Source organism: Hyperoodon ampullatus (assembly GCF_949752795.1).
Source record: "Hyperoodon ampullatus genome assembly, chromosome: 15".
Classification (NCBI taxonomy): Eukaryota; Metazoa; Chordata; class Mammalia; order Artiodactyla; family Ziphiidae; genus Hyperoodon; species Hyperoodon ampullatus.
In genome coordinates, this window is record NC_136928.1 from 6189404 (window position 1) to 6215620 (window position 26217).

Here is a 26217-nt window from a genome sequence, read left to right on the forward strand (position 1 = left end):
CAGTCTTAAAGGGGTGTTCTTATGTGGGAACTTCCCTATACAGACTTGGTGTGCTCAGTGTCCTTGGGGGGAGAGCTGGATTTGACTTGGAGGTAAGCCACGTCATTCCTCAAGGTGGGCTATCACCTTGGCAGGGTGTGGAATTGGAGTTGGAGTGTCTAGAGCTGGAGCTGGATGTGATGCAGGACTTCCCCTCTGCTCAGTGACCCTCCTGCCCTATCTGGGCTGGGGTCCTATCCCAAGTTGTATCTTAAATCCTGTTGGTCATGTCTGAGATGGCTCTGTTCCCCTTAAGAGTGTTATTTTACCCTCTCCTTGCACTGGGACCCTTTTGCTGAGGCAGAGAGGAGTGCCAAAGCAAAGCTGTGGCCTGTGTAGGCTCTTGGCTCCTATCGGCCATAGACGGATGTCTGAGCTGTCACCAATGTGCTGCTGTGCAGACACCCTCAATTCTTTCTCTCGCTTTGTTCAGATGCAGCCTCAGGTGCAAGTTTCCTTTGTCCCTCACAGCTGATCACTTCCCCCAGCCTCCACCACCCCTGCTCTTTTGTGGAGCCCCACCCCAGGGCAGGGTAGGCCTGCCTAGACTCTTGGCATAGGTTGGGGCATGAACTTTAATAAATTTTAGATGTTTGAAATCATATCGAGCATCTTTTCCTTCCAATGCTACAAAACTTTAAATCAATTACAAGAAGAATTCTGGAAATTTCACAAACATATTGTGACTAACCAACATGCTCTTGAACAACCAATGGATCAAAGGCCAAAAGAAAAAAAAAATCAAAGAATATCTTGAGTCAAATGAAAATGAAAATTTAATACAATTAAGCATCTACAATAAGAAAAAAAGCAAATACATACCCCTAAATTTGCACCTCTAAGAACTAGAAAAAGACCAAATGAAGCCCAAAAATAGTAGAAAGAAAAAAATAACAAAAATCAGAGTGGAAATAAATTAAATAGAGACTAAATAGAGAGTAGGTGTTTTTTGTTTGTTTGCTTCTTTGTTTTTTGAAAAAAAATTCATCAACCTTTAGCTAAACTAAGGAAGAAAAAAAAGATGACTCTAATAAATAAAATCAGAAATGAACGGAAACATTACAACTGGTAACACAGTAATATTACAGCTAATAAGAAACTGTATGAATAATTATACACCAGTTAATTGGAAAACCTAGAGGTGGATAAATTCCTAGAAACATCCAGTTCACCAAGACTGAATCATGAAGAAATAGAAAATTGAAACATACCAATTACTAGTATGGAGATTGAATTAATCAAAAACCTCTCAATACAGAAAATCCCAGGACCATATGATTTTACTGGAGAATTCTACTAAACTTCTAAACAAGAATTAATACCAATCCTTCTAAAGTGTTTCAACAAAATAGAAGAGGAGGAAACATTTCCAAACTCATTAATATTCCCCTGATACCAAAATCAGACAAGGACACTTATAAGAAAGGAAAATTACAGGCCAAAATTTTTGAGGAACATAAATGCAAAAATTCTCAACATAGTATTAGCAAACCAAATTTAACAGTACATTGAAATAATCATACACCATAAGTAAGTGAGGTTCATTCCAGGGATGCAAGATGGTGTAACATTCGCAGAAACAATCAATGTGATACACCATGTAAAATAATGGTAAAATGAAAGATAGAAAATTACATATGAACATCTCAGTAGATGCAGAAAAAGCATTTGACAAAATTCAACATCTTTTCATTATAAAAACTCTCAAACTGTACATAGAAGGAAAAGACCTCAACATGATAAAGGGCATATATAAGCCCACAGTTAATATCTTACTCAATGATGTTAAAAAGAAAAGATAAATGGTTTTCCTCTAAGATCAGGAACAAGGCAAGTATGCTCACTCTTTTCACATTTTTTCAAAATTGTACTTAGCCAGAGAAATTTGACTAGAAATATAAATAAAAGTAATACAAATTGAAAGTAAAATTATCTCCATTTACAGATGGCATGATCTTATGTACAGAAAACTCTAAAGACCTTACTCTAAAAAGTTTTAAAACTAATAAAGAAGTCAAGTATAATTGCAGAATACAAAAGCAATATGCAAAATCAGTTGTATTTTTATAGGCTATCAACAAAGTATTCAAAGGAAAAATTAAGAAATAAATCCCAATTACAAGAGGTTAAAAAGAGTAAAATACTTAAGACTATATTTAACTAGAGAGATGAAAGATCTGTACACTGAGAACTATAAAACACTGACTAAATAAACTGAAGAAGATACAAATAAATGTAAAGATATTCCATGTTCATTGATTGGCAACAAATAATGGTAAAATGTCCATATCACCCAAAGTGATCTTCAGATTAAACACAATCCCCATAAAAATTCCAATGGCATTTTTCACATAAATAGAATCAGACAATTCTAAAATTCATCTAGAACCACAAAAGACACTGAATTGTCAAAGTAATCTTGAGAAAGGAGAATAAAGCTGGAGACATCACACTTCCTAATTTTAATCTATATCATAGATATGTAGTAATCAAAGTATTATGGCACTGGCTTAAAAAAGGCACATAGACCAATGCAACAGAATGGAGTCAATTATTTTTTTACAAAAGAGCCAAGAACAAATATATAATCTTTTCAATAAATGGTGTTGGGAAAACTGGATATTCACATATAAAAGAATGATACTGGACTTCTACCTTAAAATAGTCACAGTAATCAATTCAAAATGGATTAAAGATTTGAATGTAAGTCCTGAACCCATAAAAATAGAACAAGATATGATCACACATCTCTTAAGACATCTATTATCAAAAAAAAAAAAAAAAAAAAAAACAGGAGATGACAAGTGCTTGGGAGGATATGGAGAAAAGGGAATCCTTTTCAACTGTTGGTGGGAATATAAACTGGTACAACCATTATGGAAAACAGTATGGAAGTTCCTCAAAAAATTAAAGATTGAAGCATTATATAATCCAGCAATCCCACTTCTGGGTATACATCCAAAGGAAATGAAATCATAATCTCAAAGAGATATCTCTACTGCCATGTTCATTGCAGCATGATAGCCAAGGTATGCAAACAACCTAAGCGTCCATCAATGGATACATGGATACAGAAAATTTATCTATCTATATATCTATAGATATATATCTCATGCGTATATTCCTGGCTTTTGACAAATGTTAGCAATTATTATCACTGATATTAAGGAAGTCAAGGTCATGTTTTATCATTTTCATTTATGGAGAACTAACAGATCCTAAGGATCTTGGATGTCTGCCTATTACGATACAGTGACAATCTCACTTTACCCAACCCCTTCTGCCTTAGGTTCAGTGCCACCAGACTCTTTTCTAAAAGTGACCTTGGTCCAGCCCAATGCTGCTTCTACTTTAGCCTTGGATTCCAGTATTAATTCTTGGATTTTGTCTTGTTCTCATAACACATAACCTTCTCAGAAACCTGAGCCCTCTAATAGAAGAGAGGAGCACAACCTATCTGAACACTTATAGAACTTGGGCCCTATCTCTAAGTCCCAGCCCTCTTGGTTGAATCTGTGGATTCTAACCATGACACCTGTCTAAAAGCGTCTCCTCATAGCAAAGTAGGAACTCTTGCCTACTTCTCTGCCAACGATCTTGGGCATTGCATGGCTCTCCCCTTCCTCACGGCCAGAGAACTCCCCAGCTTTTTATGAAAAAGGCTGAATAAACATTTTAGTCTATGAGAATCATATGATCTCTGTCACAACTACTCAACTATACCATTGTGTCACAAATGCGGCTATAGAGAATACATAAATTATGGACATGGCTGTGTTTCAATAAAACTTTATTTACAAATAAGGAAGTATGGAAAATTTGCCTGTGTGTTCAGTTTCATTTCTGGATCCCAGTTCTAGGCCACTGATGGGCTCTTCTTTTAGTTTACTTGATTCTTGAGGAGTAACTAACCCAGGGCCACTAACTGTGCCAAAGGTGTGACGTGTGCCATAAAGAAAGAAGAAAAAAATTCCATTCCAATCTTTTATTTTTTCCCATGAATCTCAGAAATGACACTTAGTCTGTAGCTTGACCTTGTTTTTCTCCATTCTCCATTAGTAAGTAGCTCAGGCTCCTGCTTCCAAGATAAAGATGCATAAGCAACATAAACACAAGCTGTCACTGGTGGTTAGGGACACACCATTATGCATGTGCTGCACACTTTCAGGCTTATCTCAAGCTTGCCTTTCTATCTGGCAGCAGGTGGAGTTACAGGTTTCTCATCACCATAAAAATAATGTAATCCCCATCTCAAATTGGGAAAAGGCTCCTAGGAATAAACCTTGAATATGTTGCTGGTGTTTCAGGAAGAGGGAAGCAGGTCTCAGCTGAGAGAATGGAATTACTGACCTCTGGTGCTCTTCTGAAGAGTTAATGACAGAGCCAAGAACTGCCCCTCCTCAAATCTAGGGCCAATCCTTATACCTATGCTTTGCTCCCTTGAATGCTAGCCTGTTGAGGAACCATGCCTTATTGCTTAATCTTTTCTCTTTGTCTTATATATACAACTACTTCGTCTGAACTGAATTGTTATTTTTAAACACACTTAGGTCTCTTCCAAGCAATAGAAAACCAGAAATAAACCAACATTCCACTCTTCTTTTTCCCCATATTTTTTACTCCCCCATGTTTATACTCGTTATCTTCATTTCATGCCACTTACCCCTCAGCCCTTCTAATCTGCTTTCTATCCTCACCTTTCCACTAAATCAGGTCTTGTTAGAGTCACCAGTGACATATAGGTTGTTGAATTCAGTAAGCATTTTTCTCTCCTCAGTTCACTTGATTCTGAACAACATTTCATATAGTTGACTTCTCCTTTCTTAAAATACTCTACTTCCTGAGTTTCCATGACAAATCTCTTCCTGGATTTTGTCTTCTCTCTTGCTACTCACAGTGCCCTGTTGCATGCTATATTTTCTCATCTTTACCACCTGAGTGTCATGAGGCTTACATTTCATGCTAACCACTAGGCAAATCTTAGAATATAATCAGGTATAAAAGAAAGTCTGTAACTTTGCTCTGTTAAAGAAGTGGTATGTAGTAGTCCCTGGCCCCTCATTTCTTCTTGCTTTGCAGTTCTTTGCATCTTGTGCTTAAATTCTGAATTTGTAGTCTTTTTTCACTAATACCAAATGCTGATATCAGTGGAGCCCAAAGGGTATTTTATATTCACTATTTACCTGACTCTTCCCTCCCCTAAAGCTTGAATCTCACTCAGTTCATCTGTTTCTCTGACCCTTGACACATTTGTTGGGACCAGTTCCAGATTATGTAGCTCCCTTCTCCTCATCTTGAGCTTATAACACTTAACTGACAACTGAAGAATAATTTTAAGCTAAAAGGCTTTCATGATAACAAGGCATTCTAATGTCTCTAATGGATTCAAGTACTCAGAGAACAGTTTCCATGAGAGACTAGGGCTCTTATTAAACTCTTAATATTGGAAGTAAAGAGGCCTAAGACCCCAGAATATAGGCTGTGCAAGGGGTGGTATGTGTGGTGGTATTGGGGCCAAGTAAGTCACACCAACACAAAGAAACCTAGAAACAAGGTATGCAATGATGCTTTAAATAATTGAAGTAATTCCCAGAGAAGTAGGTAGAGTTAAGCTACCAAATATTTTTACTCCATTATTTTTCCCTAAGACTCTTTTAATTTATTTGATGAGAGTCATTAATTTAATCTTAACCCTAGAAATTATTCACAATTTTTCTCTAGTGATACAATTTTGGCCTTCATTTGAGAGTAATTTGTTGTCTGATAATTTCATGTCTTTGGGTCTCTGCTGTATTGTCTGGAAATCATCCCATGGATTGAGAGTTATGAAATAGAAAAGATGAACAACTAGACAGCTTCAATGAGACCCATAAAAATGCTCCAACTGGATGGTGGAATTTAAGAGAGATGGCAAAAGCCAATTCTGAAGCACTTCTGTAAGAATTTTGTATCCCCCATTAGAGAAATAATGCAGCCACCATCTAATTTACAAGTTTAAAATTGCAAAATCAACTCTTGGGAGAAAATTGGGTGAATCACAAGTGACTATTGCTTAGGTTTCACATGAGTAAATGTATTGGCTGTGTTGGTATTATTCAACACTCAGAGCCACAAAATATATTTTTGTACAACCTTATTTGTAGAAGAATGGCACAATTATTTTCAGAATAATTAACTCTTCAGTTTACTGACAATTATGTTCCATTATAATAATTAAAATCACACACTGCTATTCGGATGAACTCAATAGAATAATGATTTCTTAGGGGAAGATTTAATCGGATCATTATTTTTTCTCCAGCATTAAAAATATCTGTAAATTATTTCAATTCATTATACCACTGTTTAATTTTGATTTTTTTGCTCTCTTATGGAAAGAAATATCACAAACAAAATGGATGTCTCAACCCATCCTTGAACCATCTGTGCATCATAATTGTTGTTGGAGGTATGCCACGGCAAAATGCAGAGCTCATGGATGGGCATAACAGCAGGGCTACAGATGATGGAAGTACCTGAAATCAGATGGGTGGAAGCAGGTGGTGGGCAGAATAGTGGTGTTTCAGGAGATTGGTCTATTGAAAGGAGAGTCTAGAAAGTGAGTGAGAGAAAGTGAAGAAGAGTCAGTAGCCCTCCTGGGGATGAAGTTAGCAAGAGCTTGGAAAATTATTAGGGCCCCAGGCTAAAGGGCTGAAGTTCAGGAAAGCACTCTTGCTTTTAAGGATGAACTGAAGTATAAAGCAGAAAACCAAGGGAGGATATGTCAGAACAATAAGGCAGGGACGGGGGAAGAGCCAAGGCTTTTTGGACATTGTGATGTTCTAGTTCATTTTGAAGTGTATTTGATACTGGAATCAAAGCAGTGAGATTATCAACCCTAATTGGACAATTGATAGTCTATTGTTAGTTACTGCTAATGCTACCTGCTTTTGTGTCAGCTTGGGTTACCTCGTACACTGGATGCAGGGGGCAAGGAATGACCATTTGGATTAAATGAGTGAGGTGCTGGGGATCTTGATAGGTAAAACCTAAACCTGGGACATCAAGGCAAGAGAGTGAGAAGCGATAGAGCCAGAAGTGCTCTCATTCCTTAGATAATGATAGGTTGCTCTGCTGTCCCCTTTGTATGCCCTTGTGAATGTGAATGACTTGAGAATTAGGAGGTAGTTTGTTGCCAGAAGGTCAGAGCCCACTAGACTGAAAGATCTACAGAGGTGGGAATCGAGAATCTAAAAATGTCTGCCATATAGTAGGTACTTAACACATACTTCTTGAATGAAAATGAATGAATTAATGAATAAAAAAACATCAAGTGAATTCTGTCACTTGCAGAGTTCCCAGACTCTGAATATGGGAGCAGGGTCAGGGGTCATCATTCATTGGCTGGTTCTTTATTATTTTCTGATTTTTTTTCTTACCACTTTTATTCTGTTATAGTAAGTATACATCTCATGAAACTCAAACTTTCTAGCAACAACAGGAGCAGAGAAACATTACTAACTCTGGAAGAGAATAGCTTCTCCAAAGAAAATGTAAAAAGTCTTCTATGGAGAAGTAGAGTTTACCTGGAAGGTGGGGTAAGACAGGAGCCACTGTAAGAATTCCTAATTACATTTAAAAAGAAAATAACTTAAAAGGATGGATATGGACATTTCTTGAAGAGATGCAGTTACTTTGGACAAGATTTCTCCACTCTACCCTGTTGGTATAATGAATTCAGTCTTAACGAGAGGGCTCAATAGGACCTCATCCTAGGAAAAAAGAAGTTCTTGATATTCTTATTCTGTAGAAGAAACTATATAACATGCTGGTGGCTTAGTACTGGAATGAGATGACCAAGTGTTTTGTTTGTTTGTTATTTTAACAATGTAAATAGAGTCAAGATTGACAGTATATAGAGAGATATCTGCTTTGGGGGAGAAAACTGCACCCCATTAGAAAAATATTTCAAACAATAGGGATTAAAATGTTCTATACTCAGGGGGGCCAAGTCTCACTGATGTGGGGTGAAGGTAAGATCCTCTAAGGTCACAATGTCAACACCTACGTCTTCAGAATTAGCACGACCTAAGTCTTGTATTTCAGTCCATCCATAAAAATTAAGCTATGTATGTCAGAAAATTTTTCTTTAGTCATCATACTGTATCCTTTTGCTTACAACTTAACTCTTTCAATTCCTCCCACCACACTCGTTCCAGATACTTATTTGTTCACCTGATTACTGTTTCTCTTGGTGAATCTGACTCTTGGCCTAACTCTAACTTTTGGGTCTTTGGCTTTCCATAGTATCACTGATACCTTCTTACCCAATCATCGTTTTGATCTTGTGAAACTTATTCTAGAATTATATCTTTTCCATTTCATGGTATCTTTCAGAGTACATTACACTTAACCATAAGCTTCTTGAGGCCATAAAGCATGATTTTTCATCATTGTATTCTGGTCCCTGACACAGTGGTTGGTAGTCAGTACATGCTGGTTGAGTGAATTAATGACAAGTTTGCATCTTCCTCATTCTTTGGGCTCTGGGAGTTTATAAAATGTTGCCTTTATGAAATAAAAGCTGGAATCGTTTTTAAAAGTTCTACATTCACTTCACATCATTATCCTGGAGTTGTGGACATACTTCCTGCCCTTGAAAATCTCCTGGTCTATTGGGAAAACGAGATACAAAATAGTATCTATGAGAGATTGTGATAAACGTGTATATAGAGTTCTGTGGAAAGGTGGAGGAACAACTCTGCAATCTTTTAGGGACAAGAAAAGGAAATAACACCTAATGTGATCTTTAAATATTGAAGAGTAGGGACTTCCCTGGTGGCGCAGTGGTTAAGAATCTTCCTGCCAATGCAGGGGACATGGGTTGAAGCCCTGGTCCAGGAAGATCCCTCAGCTGTGGAGCAACAAAGGCCGTGTGACACAACTACTGAGCCTGCACTCTAGAGCCCGAGAGCCACAACTACAGAGCCCATGTGCCACAACTACTGAAGCCCACACACCTAGATCCCAGCAAGAGAAGCCACCACAATGAGAAACCCATGCACCACAACGAAGAGTAGCCCCATGTTTGCCGCAACTGGAGAAAGTCCACGTGCGGCAACGAAGACCCAATACAGGCAAAAATAAAATAAATAAATAAATTTAGAAAAGAAAAATCTTGAAGAGTAAGTAGACAGATGAAGAGGAGTGGGCAATAGTTTCTGTGGAAGAGTTGGGTAGAGACAGATATAGAGCATTGTTAGCAGAGGCTTATTACAACAAAAGACAAGAAATATAATATAGGATGATTACCTGCAATTTAAATGTTACTGGAGCATAAAGTTACAGGCAGAGGAAGACCTGAATGGGACTGGGGAGGTAGAAGGGACCAGATCATAAAGGGCTTTATACTTTGACAAGGATCTTAAGTGTTGTTCTGTGAGTTGTGGGGGATGACATAGGTAATTTGCAATTTAGAAAGCTCTGGGAGATGTCTAAAGTATTAATTTGAGGTGGGAAAATCTCAAGGCAGAGAAACCAGTTACAGAAAAATAGTAGTACCCTATAGGAGAGAAATATGAGAACATGAACAAGGCAAAAAAGAACATGAACAAGGCAAAAACAAACATGAAAATGAAGTGTCTAAACTTTATGTTTGAATGGCAAGGGGTCTGAAAGCTATATTGGAATCAGGAATAATTCCAAGGTTACTAATTAGGCGGAACAGTTGGATGGTGGTTACACTAGCTGAAAAAGAGATTGCAAAAGAGGAAAATTGAGGAATTCTGCTGTGAGTAAGGTGTCTGCAGAACGTCCACATGAGTATGTCTGATATTCAATGGATTGCATGAATTGGAAGTTAGAGGAGAAAGGGCCGACAATGTCAATTTGGAAATCATTAGCATATAAGCAGTTAAGATAATGAGAATGAATGAGCTCACTCAGGGAGAATATCTGGAGAAGAACACAGACCTGAGCACTGAATCAGGGTGAATAACTACATTTAAGTAGTGTGAGATAAAGAACAGCATATAAATTTAACTAATAAATATCAGGCTTTCCTTAGGTGACAACATAATATTTCCCCATTTTCAGTTTCCTCTCACCTTAGCTCTAACCCACTGCGATCTGGATTCTGCTTCCCAATACACTTTTTTTTTAAAATTATACTGTTCATTCAGAGATAATTATAGATTTACATGTAATTGAATGAAATAATATGAAGATCTCATATGCCCTTTACAACTTTCTCATCGAGGTAAAATCTTGCAAACTATTATCACAACCAGGATATTGGCATTGATATAGTCAAGATGAAGAACATTTCCATTAATACAAGGATTTGTCATGTTGTCCTTTTGTAGCCAAATCCTCTTCTCTTCAGCCCTAAAACCCTCCTTAAACCCCTGACAAGAACCATCATCTTTTCTATGATTTTGTCATTTCAAGAATGTTTTGTATATAGAATCATACAATATATAACCTTTGGGGACTAGCTTGTTTCACACAATGTGATATTACAGAGATTCATTCAGGTTATTATGGGTATTATACTTTCAATTATTTTTATTGCAGAATAGTATTCCATGGTAAGGATGTATTACTGTTCATTTACCCATTCACCTTTTGAGGAGCTTTTGTTTTTGTTGTTGTTGCTGTTAGGAATAAAGCTCCTATAAACATTGTATACAGCTTTTTGTGTGAACATAGGTTTTCATTTATCTGGAATAAATTACCAGGAGTGTAATTGCTGAGTCCTATGGTAGTTACACATTTAGTTTTTAAGAGACTGCCACGGTGTTTTTGAGAGTGATTGTACAATTTACATTCCGCTCAGTAAATTATGTGTGATCTGGTTTCTGTGAATCATTGCTAGCATTTGGTGCCATCACTATTTTTTTATTTTAGCCATTCTGATAGATGTTTAGTGATATTTCATTGAGATTTTAATTTATATTTTCCTAGTGGCTAATGATGTTGAACATATTCTTATGTGCTTGGCTGCCATCCGTAAATCCTGTTGGGTAGAATGTATCTTCATATCTTTTGCCCAATTTTCTATCAGACTTTTTCATTTTTTACTATTGAGATTTGATTTATATGTTCTTGATATTTCTACTTTGTTAGCTATGTGGTTTGTAAATATTATTTAAGTCTGTGATATATTTTTAGTTAAATGTCACATATTTAGGTCAAATTTTAGGGTTTTAAAAATGCCTATATAGGTCCAATTGCTCAAGTACCATTTGTTTAAAATGGTATCAAAATTTATTTTGCACTTCTGTCAAACATCAGTTGGATGTATTTATACAGGTCTATTTCTGAGCTCTCTATTCTATTCTATTGATCCATGTGTCTGTCTCTCTGCCAGTTCCACCTGTTTTTGATTATTATAGCTGTCTCATAAGTCTTGAAATTGGGTATACTGATTCTTCCCTTTTTTTTCTTTTTTAAAAATTGTTTTAGCTATATTAGTTTTGTGGCCTTTCCAAATAAATTTTAGGATAATCTACTATATATCTACCAAAGACTGTTGGGATTTTGATAGGAATTGTGTCAAAGAAGTATATTGATTTGAGGAGAATTGACATGTTTAATACGTTAATTTTCCCAATCCATGAACATGGTATGTTTCCTTATTTATTTTCATTTTCTTTGATTTTCTTCATCAGCATTATATAGTTTTCAGCATACAAGTCTTATACAAACTTTCTCTTTGTTTGTTTGTTTTTAGATTTGCACCAAAGAATTTCATTTTGGGAGCTATTATAAATGGTATTATATTTTGAATTTCATTGTCTATGTGATTTTTTCCTAGTAGGTAGAAATACAACTGATGGCTTTGTGTTTAACTTTTATCCTGAAACCTTGTTGAACTCACTTATTAGCTCTAGAAATATTTTTATGGATTGCTTGAGATTTTTTTATTCCAAGAATTATGCATGCTATTGGCATATGGGGACAGGCTTATTTCTCTCCTTCTGAACTGGAAATCTCTTATTTCTTGCTTATTCCACTGACTAAAACTCTTAGCACTATGTTGAATAAGACCAGTGAGAGCAGACATCATCGTTTTGTTCACAATCCTAGGAGAAAGAATTCAGTCTTCCAGAATTAAATATAATGTTACCTCTAGGTTTACTGTAGATGCACTTTGTCAAGTTGAATTCCTTCTATTTCTATGTTTTCAAGAGTTTTTATTATGTGGAAGTATTGTATTCTGTTAAATGCTTTTTCTGCAACAATTGATATGAACATATGATATTTATTCTTTAGCTTATTAATATAGTGGTTTGAGTAGATTGATTATTGAGTATTTAGCCAGACTTGCACCATGAAACAAATACAACTTGGTCACGGATTAAAATTATTTTTACATATTGCTGAATTTTATTGGCTAATATATTTTAGGAATATTTGCCTCATATTTATAAGTGATATTTTTCTTTAGTTTTTTTTTTCTGTCTTTTCTGTTTTGGTATAAATGATATACTAGATTCATAAAATGAATAGGGGAACCTCGCTCTGCCCACCAGTGAGCCAGCACTCTCATTAGAACCTCCTGGGCCTCAGCCCTGTGAAACAGTGGTTTGACAGCAGCTAGGCCACAAAACAAATCTCAGTAAATTTAAGAAAACTGAAATCCTATCAAGCATCTTCTCTGACCAAAACAATATGAGACTAGAAATAAAGTACAAGAAAGAAAAAAAAAACTGCAAAAACACAAACATATGGAGGTTAAGCAATATGCTGTTAAACAACCAATGGATCATTGAAGAAATCAAAGAAGAAATAAAAAAAAAATCTGGAAACCAGTGAAAACATAACAATGCAAAATCTATAGGATACAGAAAAAACAGTTTAAGAGGGAAGTTCATAGTGATAAAAGCCTACCTCAGGAAACAAGAAAAATCTCAAATAAACAACCTATCCTTACACTTAAAGGAACTAGAAAAAGAAGAACAAACAAAACCCAAAGATAGTAGAAGGAAAGACAGCCTAATGCTCAGAGCAGAAATAAATAAAAATAGAGAATAACAAAGCAATATAAAAGATCAATGAAATTAAGAGCTAGTTCTTTGGAAAGAGAAACAAATTTGATAAACATTTAGCTAGGCTCATCGAGAAAAAGAAGAGAGAGGGTCAAATCAATAAAATCAAAAGTGAAAAAGGAAAAGTTATAATTAACACCACAGAAATACAAAGGATCATGAGAGATTACTATGAACAACTATACACCAATGAAATAGACAACCTAGTAGAAATGAACAAATTCCTATAATGTACAATCTCCAAGTACTGAACCAGGAAGAAACAGAAAACCTGAAGAGACCAGTTACCAGTAATGAAATTGAATTACTAAAAAAAAAAAAAAAAAAAATTCCCAATGAACAAAAGTCCAGGACTGCAGGTGAATTATACCAAATATTTAGAGAATAGTTAACACCTATCCTTCTCAACTTATTCCAAAAGGATTGCAGTGGTTAGAACACTTCTGAACTCATTCTATGAGGCCAGAATCATCCTGATTCCAAAACCAGACAAAGATATCACAAAAAATAAAATTATAGGCCAATATCACTGACAAACATAGATGCAAAAAACCTTAACAAAACATTAGCATATCAAATCAACAATACATTAAAAGGGTCATACATTATGATTGAGTGGGATTTATCTCAGGATGCAATGATGGTTCAGTATCTGCACATCAATCAATGTGATATACCACATTAAGAAGTTGAAAAATAAATATATGATCATTTCAATAGACACAGAAAAAGCTATTGGCAAAATTCAATATGCAATATTCATTTATACCCTCCAGAAAGTGGGTATAGAGGTAACATACCTCAACAAATAAAGGTCATATATATTATAAACATACAGCTAGCATCATACTGAATGGTGAAAATCTGAAAACATTTTCTCTAAGATCAAGGAAAATACATGGATGCCCATTCTTACCACTTTTATTCAACATAGTATTGGAAGCCCTAGATAGAGTAGTCAGAAAAGAAAGAATGAAATTAGAACATTTCTGCACACCATATACAAGAATAAACTGAAAAATGATTGAACACCCAAAGGTAAGACCAGAAATCATAAAACTCCTAGAAGATAACATAGGTAGAAGACTCATTCCCTTAAGTCATAGCAATATTTTTTTTGATCTGACCACTTGATACAGCAATTCCACTGCTGGGTGTATATATATCCAAAGAAAATGAAAACACGAATTTGAAAAGATACATGCACCCTGATATTCATTACAGCATTACTTGCAGTAGCCAAAATATGGAAGCAACCTAAGTGTCCATCAACAAATGAGTGGATAAAGAAGTGGTACGTGTACAAAATTGAATACTACTTAGCCATACAAAGGAGTAAACTATTGCCATTTGCAACAACATGGTTGGCACTGGAGGGCATTTCCTGTAGAGTTCCCTTATTATACATTTGCTGTCTGCAAGATCTATAGAAATATTCCATTTCTTTGTTGATATTGATAATTTTTATCTTTTCATTTTACTTTGTCAGTGTTTCTAGAGGATTTTGCAATTATTGATCTTTTAAAAGAACCAGCATTTTGTTTCACTGATTTTCTCTATTTTTCTTTTCTTTTTTTTTGTAAAGTGTTTATCCATTTAATGTATTCGTTCTTCTAAATATTGCCAGAGAGGATGGGAATTTTAATGATGGTGGATAGAGCACTTATGCACAAATAGCACATACACTTTCAATCACATTCCACAATTATATTGTTAAAACATTGTGGCAGAGGGCTAGAAATCACAGCCTTCTGCCATGATGTATAAGTTATAGTACAGGTTGTGCCAGGAGGATAAACACACATTGTGACCAAGGAGAAGCCTTTGTGAGAAGATTACTTCAGGATGTTCCTTATCAGATGAGCACACCCTCGATCTTATACTCATTGTCAAACAAAGGTTGATGTGAAATGGTCAGGTGAGGATTTTTCCCTTCCACAACTGTCAGCTGCATCTGAGTTTCCAAATCAAATGCAGATTTGTCCATCTTAAGTATCTGTAAAGCGCAGTCCAGGTGCCTCAAAGCTTCACATAGAAGCACTGCCCCATCATGGTCAAGGTAATGTCATCCAGCTTCAGTCTCCTCTGTGATTTGCAAACAGTGAGAGGTGATTCTATTTTTAATTTCATTGATTTCTGCACCTCTTTATTGTTTATGCTTTCTGCCTGCCTTTTTGAGGTCATTTTGCTTTTCTATTTCTAGGTTTTTGAGGTGGAATCCTAGATTATTCATTTGAGATTGTTTCACTTTTCAAATGTGTGCATTTAGTGATGTAAATTTTCTACTCAACACAACTTTCATTTTGGCACACATATTCTGTTTTATTTTCATTTTCATTCACTTAAATTTATTTTTTAGATCTCCCTTGAGACTTTCTCTTGATCTATGGATTGCTTAGTAGTGTGTTGTTTAGTTTTGAAGTATTTGGAGATTTTCCTGTTATCTTTTTATTATTTCAAGTTTGCTTCCATTGTGGATGGAAAACCAGACTGCATGATTTCTACTATTTTATATTTATTAAAATTTATTTTATGACTCAGAATATGGTCTATTTTGGTATATGTTCTGGGATCACTTGAAAATAATGTATAATCATCTTTTGTTGTGGGGTGGAGTGTCCTATAAATGTCTATCAGATCTTGTTTGTTACTGGTGTTACTGAGTTTTCTATCTTTTCTAATTTTCTATCTAGCTGTTTTATCAGTTGTTCTGAGAGGGATGTTAATATATTAAACCACTACTGTGAATTTTCTATACTCTTTTCAGTTCTATTGGTTTCTGCTCCACATATTAGGCAGCTCTATTGTTTGGTGCATACTAATTTAGGTTTGCTTTTCCTTCTTAGGGGATTGACCTTTTATCATTATATAATTTCTTTGCTCTGATGTCTACTTTGTCTGATATTAATGTAGATACACCTCCTTTCCTTTTATTAACATTTGCATGATATATTTTTCATCCTTTAATTTTCAATCTACTTATACATAGATTTTTTAAGATCTTTATTGGAGTATAATTGCATTACAATGGTGTGTTAGTTTCTGCTTTATAACAAAGTGAATCAGCTATACATATACGTATATCCCCATATCTCCTCCCTATTGTGTCTCCCTCCCACCCTCCCTATCCCACCTCTCTAGGTGGTCAAAAAGTGCCGAGCTTATCTCCCTGTGCTATGCAGCTGCTTCCCACTAGCTATCTATTTTTCATCTGGTAGTATATATAAGTCCATACCACTCTTACTTGGTCCCAGCTTACCCTTCCCCCTTCTCATACTCTCAAGTTCATTCTCTATGTCTGCATAATCCTGTGCTGCCCCTGGGTTCTTCAGAACCTTTTTTTTTTAAGATTCCATTTATATGTGTTAGCATAAGGTATTTGTTTTCCTCTTTCTGACCAATTCACTCTGTATGACAAACTCTAGAATCTATAGATTCAGTCATAGATTGTTTTAGCTTTTTTGATGGTCACAACCACAATTAATCCATATTTAGTTTGCTGTGAAATCTATTCTTAAACTATTGTTGCCTATACATCTGTTTCAAGCTTCATTTTCTCCCAACTTTTACTTAGGCTGTTGGTTTTGAAATTCCAAGGTGGGATATTTTAAATAAAAATGTAACATGCAGACTTGTTCAAAATCATACAACACAGTTACACTTTACACAGGAGTATACAACCTCAGCATGCACTGGAGCAACAGCTATAAAATACTTGACACAGTAGATAACTATTTTAGTATGCCTACTTTGTTCCAAGTTCTGCATCTGAGGGGGTGTCTTTGCATAAATAGATGATACAATGATGTATTGTTTCCTTGACTGTTGTATATTTTTATGCCCCTTGTGGGTCAAGCAAATCAATAAACACAGAATACATTAACTACTGTATAAGGAATATGAATCTTGTAGCTCTGTGTGTAAAATCATTGAAGCTTCTGACCTCACTTACTTTTCTCTTTCTCATGTAATCACTTAACCTCATTATCTAAGACTTTACAGATGCTTCATCTCAGGACTATCCTGGAGTTAAAAATATCTTCTCACTGAGTTTTCAGAAATACTTATTCACAGTGCTGTTTTTCTACAAAATAAAATAAAATAGTTCCCTCACAAATGTAGTTAAATATTAACATAAAAAAACAGGGAAGATGGTACTTGGAAATAAATGTTGAGAGTCATCTACAGAAATTTCAATTTCTGGCTAAGGTAGAATTACTAGTATAGAATTTTTTCACCTATTGAAAACAATTAAAACACTGGACAAATAAATGAAACACATATTGGCCAGACAGGCAACTCAGTACCTTGATATCTTAGAGAAGGGGAAAAAAAAAGAGATGAGCCCTGGATTTCTGCCTAGAGGCTCTTCCTCAATTTTTGTGCAGGGAGAGGTGACCCCAGTAGAGCATAATGATCTTGTTGAACTGAGGAGAAAAAGATCCAAGTTTGGAGGGATTGAAGAAACTAGACTTCATAGGGCAGAGCATTAGAGAAGAGGATGGTACAGAGAAAGAGCTCTGGAAGTATGCAGAGAGTTCACACTGAGTCTTTGGTGAATAATATATTTAAAAATTGTATCAGAGAGAATGTGTCACCAATAATTCTGACTATAAGCATGTTAATTTTTTTCACAAAGAAGGAAATATTAGCCAAAGGAATCTCAGATCACCACAAAGGAAGGAAGAACACCAGAAGTGGTATAAGTGTGAGTAATTATAGACGATTTTTTTCTATCATTTAGTAAAATAGTAAAATATAACTGACTATGTAAAGCAAAAGTAATAATGTATCAAGGAGTTTATAATATAGAGAAAAGTGACATGTATGACAACAATAGGACTAAATATGGCAAAAATAGAAAGATACTTATTGTGTCTCTTAGACCATGTACGAAGTGAGATAATATTCAAGATAGACTGTGATAAGTTAGAAGTTTATTTTGTAAATGCAGAGCAACCACTGAAAAATTTTAAAGAGGAGACCAAATGATCATAACAATGTTCAATTTATTAAAAGAAAAAGGAAAGATAGAATATAAAACAAAAACAGTTGGTAGGCTTAGACAAAAGCATGTCAATAATTATATTAAATATAGTATACACATTCTAAGTAAATGGTCAAAACAGACCAGAAAAAAAAGTAAGACATAACTAAATCCATTTTGTTTTAAATATAAATTTGCAGGTAGGTGAAAGTAAGAGGAATGTATATATTGCTAACCCTAATAAAAAGAATGCTAAGCAGGCTGTACTGATATGAGAAAAAGTAGATTTCAGAATGGAGAATGACACAGGGATAAAATAGAACATTTAGTAGTAACAAAAAGATTAATTCAACAAAGAAAGAAATACCAAATGTGTATGCTCTTAATTACAGAGCTTCAAAATACAAGAAACAAAATACTAATAGAACAAAAAGAAATTAGAAACCCACAATTATAGTTAGATAATTCAATACTCCTTTTAGTAATTATAGAAAAAGGATGGAAAATCAATAAGGATAGAGAGGACCTATATCCTCTATATCTTGATGTAATTGACATTTATAGAACATCCCACCAAACAACTGCAACACTTTGATTCTTTTCAAGTGCACATGGAATATTCACCATATTAGACCACATTCTGGGTTATAACAAGAGTCCATAAAGTTAAAAGAGTCATATAAAATATGTTTTCTTATCACAGGCAAATTAAGCTAAAAATGAATAACAAGTATCTGGAAAAGAAAGCTTAAAGAATTTAAATCAATTTTCATGTTAAGAAGATAAGAAAATATAACAATATTAAATTTAAAGTAAACAATAGAAAAAGAACATAAGATCAGAAGTCAATGAAATAAAACACATATACACAAAAACAAGTGAAAAAGAAACTCAAAAGCAACACTTACATATGATCTCACAGTTCTGTAGGCCAGAAGTCCAAGTATAGAGTGGCTCCCTGGTTTTCTATACCAGTTTTCATAAGGCTGAAATCAAGGTTTTTGGCAGTGCTGTGTCCTTTTCCTGAGGAACAGAGGACAAATCCTCTTGCAAGTGCATTTAAGTTTCCAGAAGAATTCAGTCCCATGCATCTGTATATATATATATATATATATATATATATATATGTATATATATATATATATATATATATATATATATATATACATATACATATATATATACACACAGTAACTAAATATATATATATATATATATACACACACACACATATACATATATATACACAGTAAGTATATATATATATGTATATATATATACTTACTATCTATCATCTATCTTTCTATCTATCTATCTATCCATCCATCCTATTGATTCTATTTTTCTGGGGGACCATTATATTTTATACTTTCAGCACATCTCAATTCAACTAAATCTTCTGTTCCTTAGTTACACCAGCTGCATTTTAAATGCTCATTAGTCACAGGTGGCTTAGTTACACCAGCTGCATTTTAAATGCTCATTAGTCACAGGTGGCTAGTGGCTACCATGATGGTCTAGAGCAAGTGTTGGCAATTTTTTTTTCTTTATAGGGCGAGATAGTACATATTTTAAGCTTTCTAGTTCATATGATTTCTGTTATGACTACTCATCTCTACTAGTGTAGCCAGTAAGTAGCCACAGATAATATGTACAAGTATGTGTGGCTATGTTCCAATAAAACTTTATCTACCAAATCAGGCAGCAAACCAGATTTGTCCAGCCAGCTCCAGGTGTCATTTGCCAACCCATGTTCTAAAGGAATTGGAGCAATTTTCTGGTTCTACTATACTATGATTAAAGAGAGCTTTTGTGTTTCATTAAATTTGTCCTAAAAATGTATTCTTTCAAATACCAAGGCAGTTTTACCAACTTTACCTTTTTGTTAAATATTAAATAGATCATAAGTTTACAAAGACTAACGAAGTTCACATATACATTGATAATCTGGAGTACTTAAAAATATTAATGTGGTCATGATATTAGAAAAAAATAGAATATTTTAGTATATTTTATTTCCTTTTAAGAGAGTTTCCTATAAAGAATATTTACACAGTAGCATATCCACTTTCTTATTACTTTAGTCAAAGCATGTAACAAACACAGGGCTTTATAGATTTATAAGTGGTTCTAAATGGAAGGGTAGAAGAAGAGTAGACATAAGTTCCAGTGGACTTTGAAATCTTCATATAATCTGTAAACATGTACTTCTTCACATTCTGGCTTGAAGACAAATTTTGACATTTTTGTCATGCCCCCAGTGAAGGTGTGCGTAGGACTTTGTAGGTATTGAGGTTGGTTCCAATTGCACGAGCTCCTGTGTCAGAAAATTAGTAATTGGAATATTCTGTCCTAATGTTTTAAGTTCAACCTAACTTTGGAATCTTTGGGCAGGAATTGAGCCCAGTGTCAGTTGAGAAAAATGTGCCAATCGAGAAAAGTTCCAAATGATTTTTTTATCCTCAGGGCCACTGTGAACTCTGCAGTGTGCACTGGGAATTTGCTTTGGGATGACTTCTAGACATTGACCTTGGCAAAATTAGGCAGTGTTTAGACAGAACTGTTACCATGATTATTTTGTCTGAATGGATGGTTAGGTCAAGTAATTAACTAATTAATTAGACATTCAATCAATCTTTAAGTCATTTAATTAATTAACTTGATACTTAAAATGTGAGACATAGCTACTCCTAAGGGTAAGACACGGTCATAAAATGCAGTTAATGCACTCAACGAGCTTTCTCTTATTCTCTGACTCCCTGACTCTCTCTCCCTCACTTTCTTTCTTTCTCTCTCTCTTTCTTTCCCTTCTTTCCTCCCTCCTTTCCTTCCTTCTTTCCTTCTTTTTTTCCTTCCTTCCTTCCTTTCAAACCTTCTGAACAGTCTGAGGTTCTTTTTTTGTTTGTTTTTGCATCTTAATACAGGATGTGATTAAGGTTTACACCATTGTCTTTTGTAATTATGTTAAGGATCCCACATTTTGTATGAACTGCTTCAGTCTTGGGTCCTATGATTTTGTGAAAGAATTATTGCATTCTTTCCTCTAGATCTGAGGCACTTTTCATATTCTTCCATTTTCATGCCCTTGGTAATATAAATATTTTGATCTTTCTCTCTTAAACTTTATATTAAAGTGTTCTTTATCCTGTCTTTGTTTCCAGTGGGACCCTGAGCAAGCTGAAGTCAGTATGTCAGTAGTTCTGAGGTTTCATACCCAAAATATTATTTCTTCATCTCACCTTCCATTCCTAACACTTGTGTGAAACTTCCTTTGATTAATTTTTTTTGTGAATAACTATGTTTTCTGTGATATTGCTGCCTCCCATGTTTAAACAAATCATACTCCCTGTAACAAAAGCTGTGGATCTCTCATGTTTCCTGACCCCACCCTTGAATTCACCTACAGCTGAGGTGACAGTGTCATGAAAGAAAGCCTCCCCTTCAAGGCCTGTGTCTCTTTGAGGGCTTTGCTCTAGAACTGTGAATGAATGATAGTCAACAATAATGGCTGCCCAGAATGATCAGAGATCTAACACCTCCAGGAGTGCCTGTCAACAGATGATAGACTGGAGTTGATGGACAAATGCCCCAGCTTCCCATTACTCATATGAAAATATTGAAACACATTCTACAGACTCCTAAGAGGGGCCCAGTTAGAATGAGTCTTAATTGTCCACAATGGGGGCGTGTTCAGTAGCACACACACTATTGATTTTTTTCCCTTTCTTGATTCACTTTCCCCACTCCCTTACTTGTGCTTCCTGAAATCACATCCCAAATAAACCACCTAACGTTCCAGATAATTTATCAGGTTATGTTTGGGAGGAATCCTACCTAAGACCCTTTTTTTTTTTTTGGTTTAATAGCACAGGGAGAATGCATCTGTCCCTGACTCTGTATACTCTCTGATACTACAGGCCTGAATGAGTCTCCCAGAAGAGGAGTAGACTATGATTCAGCTGCTGTTTACTTGTCTTCTTATGCTTCTCACTGTACAAAGCATATTGGTACACACAGATGGAGACTTCTCTTCAACTTTCTGAGACAAGGTTGAAATTAACTAATGGCATGATCATTTACACTGGGCAAAATATATTCATATGCTTATCTAATTTATTCTTCACAACATTTTGAAAGGTCAGCATAGTTAACCCCATTTACAGATGGGAATACTGAGAGTTGGATTAAAGGACTGTATAAAAACCCAAGTATGACATGGACTACAAAAGACCACATCAGTAAAAGAGTCCTTTTAACTTCATAGTCAGTGGACACTTCTAGATATCATTCAAGGTATGAAATCATTACATAGAAACTGAAAATCCTAGGGAACACTTTATTTTCATTAGTATGACCACTTTATATCATCCCATCATAAGGAAAAACAAAACCTAAAAAACTTTTTTTTTTCTCTGAAGTTCAATAAGGTAGTGATCATTCAAGCTCCCTTGTCTTCAATCATAAAATCCAAGAGGTTGGGGGAAGGAAAGAAGGACTTTAATGTAGATCTAAATAGCCATGTTTCAAATACCAGAAGTAAGCTCACTTCCAACTATAAACAACTCTTCTCTCATAATATTACCACTGTCTTCAAGACACGTCACCAGTTTCTGCTTACTGCATCATATCTTCATTGCTTTTCCCTCGCCTTTGAAGTTATTCTAAATATAGTCCTTCCTGTCAGAACTTGTTGTATTATCATTTGGTCTCAACACATCCTCCTTAGAGTCAGACCACTTCTCTAACCATCACTTCTTTCTGCTCAACTAATGCCTGTATCCCTCCATTCAAATTCCACCCATACTTCATGGTTCCACGGAAATTCACCTTATTCTGCTCCAAAAGAACCCCACTGTCCCCATCCTTATGGGCCGTCTTCCTTTCCTAAACTGTTACGTGTATTGGTTTTCAATCCATTTAAGGGAAAGAACAGGTTTCCCAAGTCCTTAGCAGCTCACTAAATACAATGTAATTGCACAAAACACATCTCAGACAAAGCAATAAGGAGAAGCTCCAAAATGGGGAGACAACCAGTTGTAATTCTGAGACTTTGTTTCTTTAGCCAGGAGATCACTAACGAACTCTGATTATTGCTCTGGGCCTTAAGTGCAGGAAAGTAACAAAAGAAAATTCCTTTGAAAACCCAAATTTCAAACATGTTATGTATTTTCAGTCACAGAAGACTGTATGAGAACTCAACTCCAAAATGTATAAGACTCACATCTTCACCTGCAATGTGGAAGAGTCACCCAGATACTTCTGGGATTAGGTTTAAGATTTTCCCTTGAGATGGATTCTATGGAAAACATTTGAGGCTTTATGAAAAAAGAATATTGAGATTGTCTTGCAAGCATTTTAGGCCAAAGGGAAGAGTAAGCATTTTTTGTGGTTGGAGTGCAAATAAGGGAAATTTCCCTGGAGCTGTTTAGGAAGTGAGTCTGGCTCAATTTTAAGAGAGCTCCTGCTCTGCTCTGCAACCTCTTCAAGGAGCTGATCTAGAGACTCTTCATGAAATAACTTGGAAGCAACTCAGAGATTTGGTCAGCTCTGTAGGGAAGACAAAGAAAACCAGCCATTGAGCTGAATGGATTATTATTATTATTTTTTTTTATTTTTGTGGTACGTGGGCCTCTCACTGTTGTGGCCTCTCCCATTGTGGAGCACAGGCTCCAGACGCACAGGCTTAGCGGCCATGGCTCACGGGCCCAGCTGCTCCCCGGCATGTGGGATCTTCCCGGACCGGGGCACGAACCCGTGTCCCCTGCATCGGCAGGCGGATTCTCAACCACTGTGCCACCAGGGAAGCCCTGAATGGATTATTGAATCAGGAATTTGGAAGGGTGTGGGGGGCAAGACAGGAAAAGGGTTGCTTCTTAAAAGAGGGAGCAGAAGTTTTGCAGCAGGACTGAAGATGATCTTTCTGCCAGGGCTGCTAGATAACTGCCAGCTTCTTTGCTTATGGAAGGATTGTTGTTACTAAGGTCACCTTAGGTATTGCAGATAAAACCATAAACAACTGTGCTCCTCACAATTCAGGAAAGGTTTAGCTGAGGGCAAGCTAGATGGATGGCAAGGAAATTGATTAAACAGATGAAAGCCAAGAACTATTAAATGAGGAAGCAGTCTAAAAATAACAAAACAAAACTTCACTCTGTTAAGGTAAAGTTACAGGAAAACGGCCAGCCACTCAACAAATTATAATTTGCCACTAATGTGTCTCAGGCCAGGTTTGTCAGATGCTAGGACAAACATGGTAAGTTGGTCAGACCATGAGATCCTGCTCTGCCAGGAATTTGTATTCAAAGAATGCCTGAGTAGGAAAGGATTAAGAGATGATTTAGTCTAGAGGCAAAAACTGACCAGAGGTCTGAAGATATGAGCTGTTTATTTCTAAAACTTGAATTTGAAAGCTAAATGCTTTTAGACTAGGTATGTAAATCCCAGTTGCCTTTGTTCTAAGCCCTTCTTGTTCTTGAGCCATTGAATTTCCTAAAATGTTTTCTTGCCACTGAAAGCATTTGAATTTGCAACTCCTGCACATCTCCTAGTTTTACAGATGGGGAAACTGAGGATGAGAGAGGGTAAGGGATTTACCTCTGTTTTCACTGCTGAATATGAACAGAGGCAGGACTAGGACCTGGGTTTCCTTATTCCTTTTCTAATTCACTCACATCAGAGCTGTTACCATTCTGTGTAATCATGGAGAATGAGTCAAGTCCTAAATGTCTCTCTTGGGTTATTCAAAATATCAGTTTCTGAACAGTACATGATCATAGTCTATTGCTTTAGCCACTCAGCACCCCTCCTACCCCTTCTGATGTTTTTTTTCCTTTTCCCAGGTGAGTAAGACAATGAAGCAATCTCAGACAGGCGTTAGAATGTTTGGAGCAAACTGAGATGGACTGCTCCAAAATTCAATTACTGTTTCAGGTCCACTGAAGAGAGGCAACATGATAGAGACAGATGTTCAAATCTGTTCCTTCTCCCCCACCCTTGTACCAAATTCCTTATCTTGGCCTCTTCTACTCTGTAGGCTCATGTCCCATCAGCTCTTCAGTCTTCATGTCTGGATAATCGCCCTGATATAGACTAGGGATTACAGCCACCCTTCCTCCCAGCAGCATCACCCAGAAGCCATCAGCATATAATGATTTTCAGTTGCAACTGAGCAGGATGAGTATCATTTTAATTGTTATTGAATAACTGTAAATTAAGCAGGGCAACAGAAAAGACATGAAGTGATGGGGATGGGAATTGTACTTCTGTTCAGAGCCATAAATTTTGGACTACTGCAATTTTACTGTGACTCTGAAAACAGAGAATTTATGATTTCTTTTATATATACTGGGAAATCTTCTAGAATCTATTGCATTTTCTTTCTAATAGTAGATTTAGTTTGTTCTCTATAGAAAAATGACAGAGCAATAAAAGAGATCCTTGCTTTATGGCACCAGAATATTTTAGATAAGACTCAGTCCTGAGACTTAATTTCTTTTATGCTGGTGGAGAGCAACAGGGGGAAGACATAGGGGGAAGACATAGAATGGGGGTATCACAGCCCCAGCCAATTTAGCCACAGGCTGAGAAACAAAAGAGGGAGGAAACTAGCATTTTATGTATTAGAAAAATCAACAGGCTTTTCACCCATTCATTGACAGCCATGTGCCTATCCCTGGGTTAGGTTCTTTGTGACATTGAGTAGAATGACAACAAAACAGAAAAACAAACAAACAAACAAACAATCACACAAACCTGGTACTGTTTGTATGTAATTTAGTTTGGAAAACAGAAAAGAAGTTTAGAATCAAAGACTAGGTTGTGTGGTTCAACTAAATTACATGACTCTGAAGAAGGAAAAAGCAGGTATGAGTTAGAGAAATCTAGGAATGTTTCGTGCACAAGTCAGATATGGAGAGAAGATTTGAACAGATAGAGAGAAGCAGGGAAGGGGTGGGGTCTCAGGAGATGAGTCTGGTGTGATATAGTTGAGGCTGGAACAATGGAAGGGGCACTGAGGGGACTCACTAGTCTGAAGCAGAGGGTCTGTGTGAGAATGTTGCTGATAGATGGCCATAAATGTCAGTCACTCAAAGAAGGAGCTGCTAAAGGCTTTCTGAAGGTCCTCATCCTGACTTATCAACAGGGATAACAGTCCTCTTT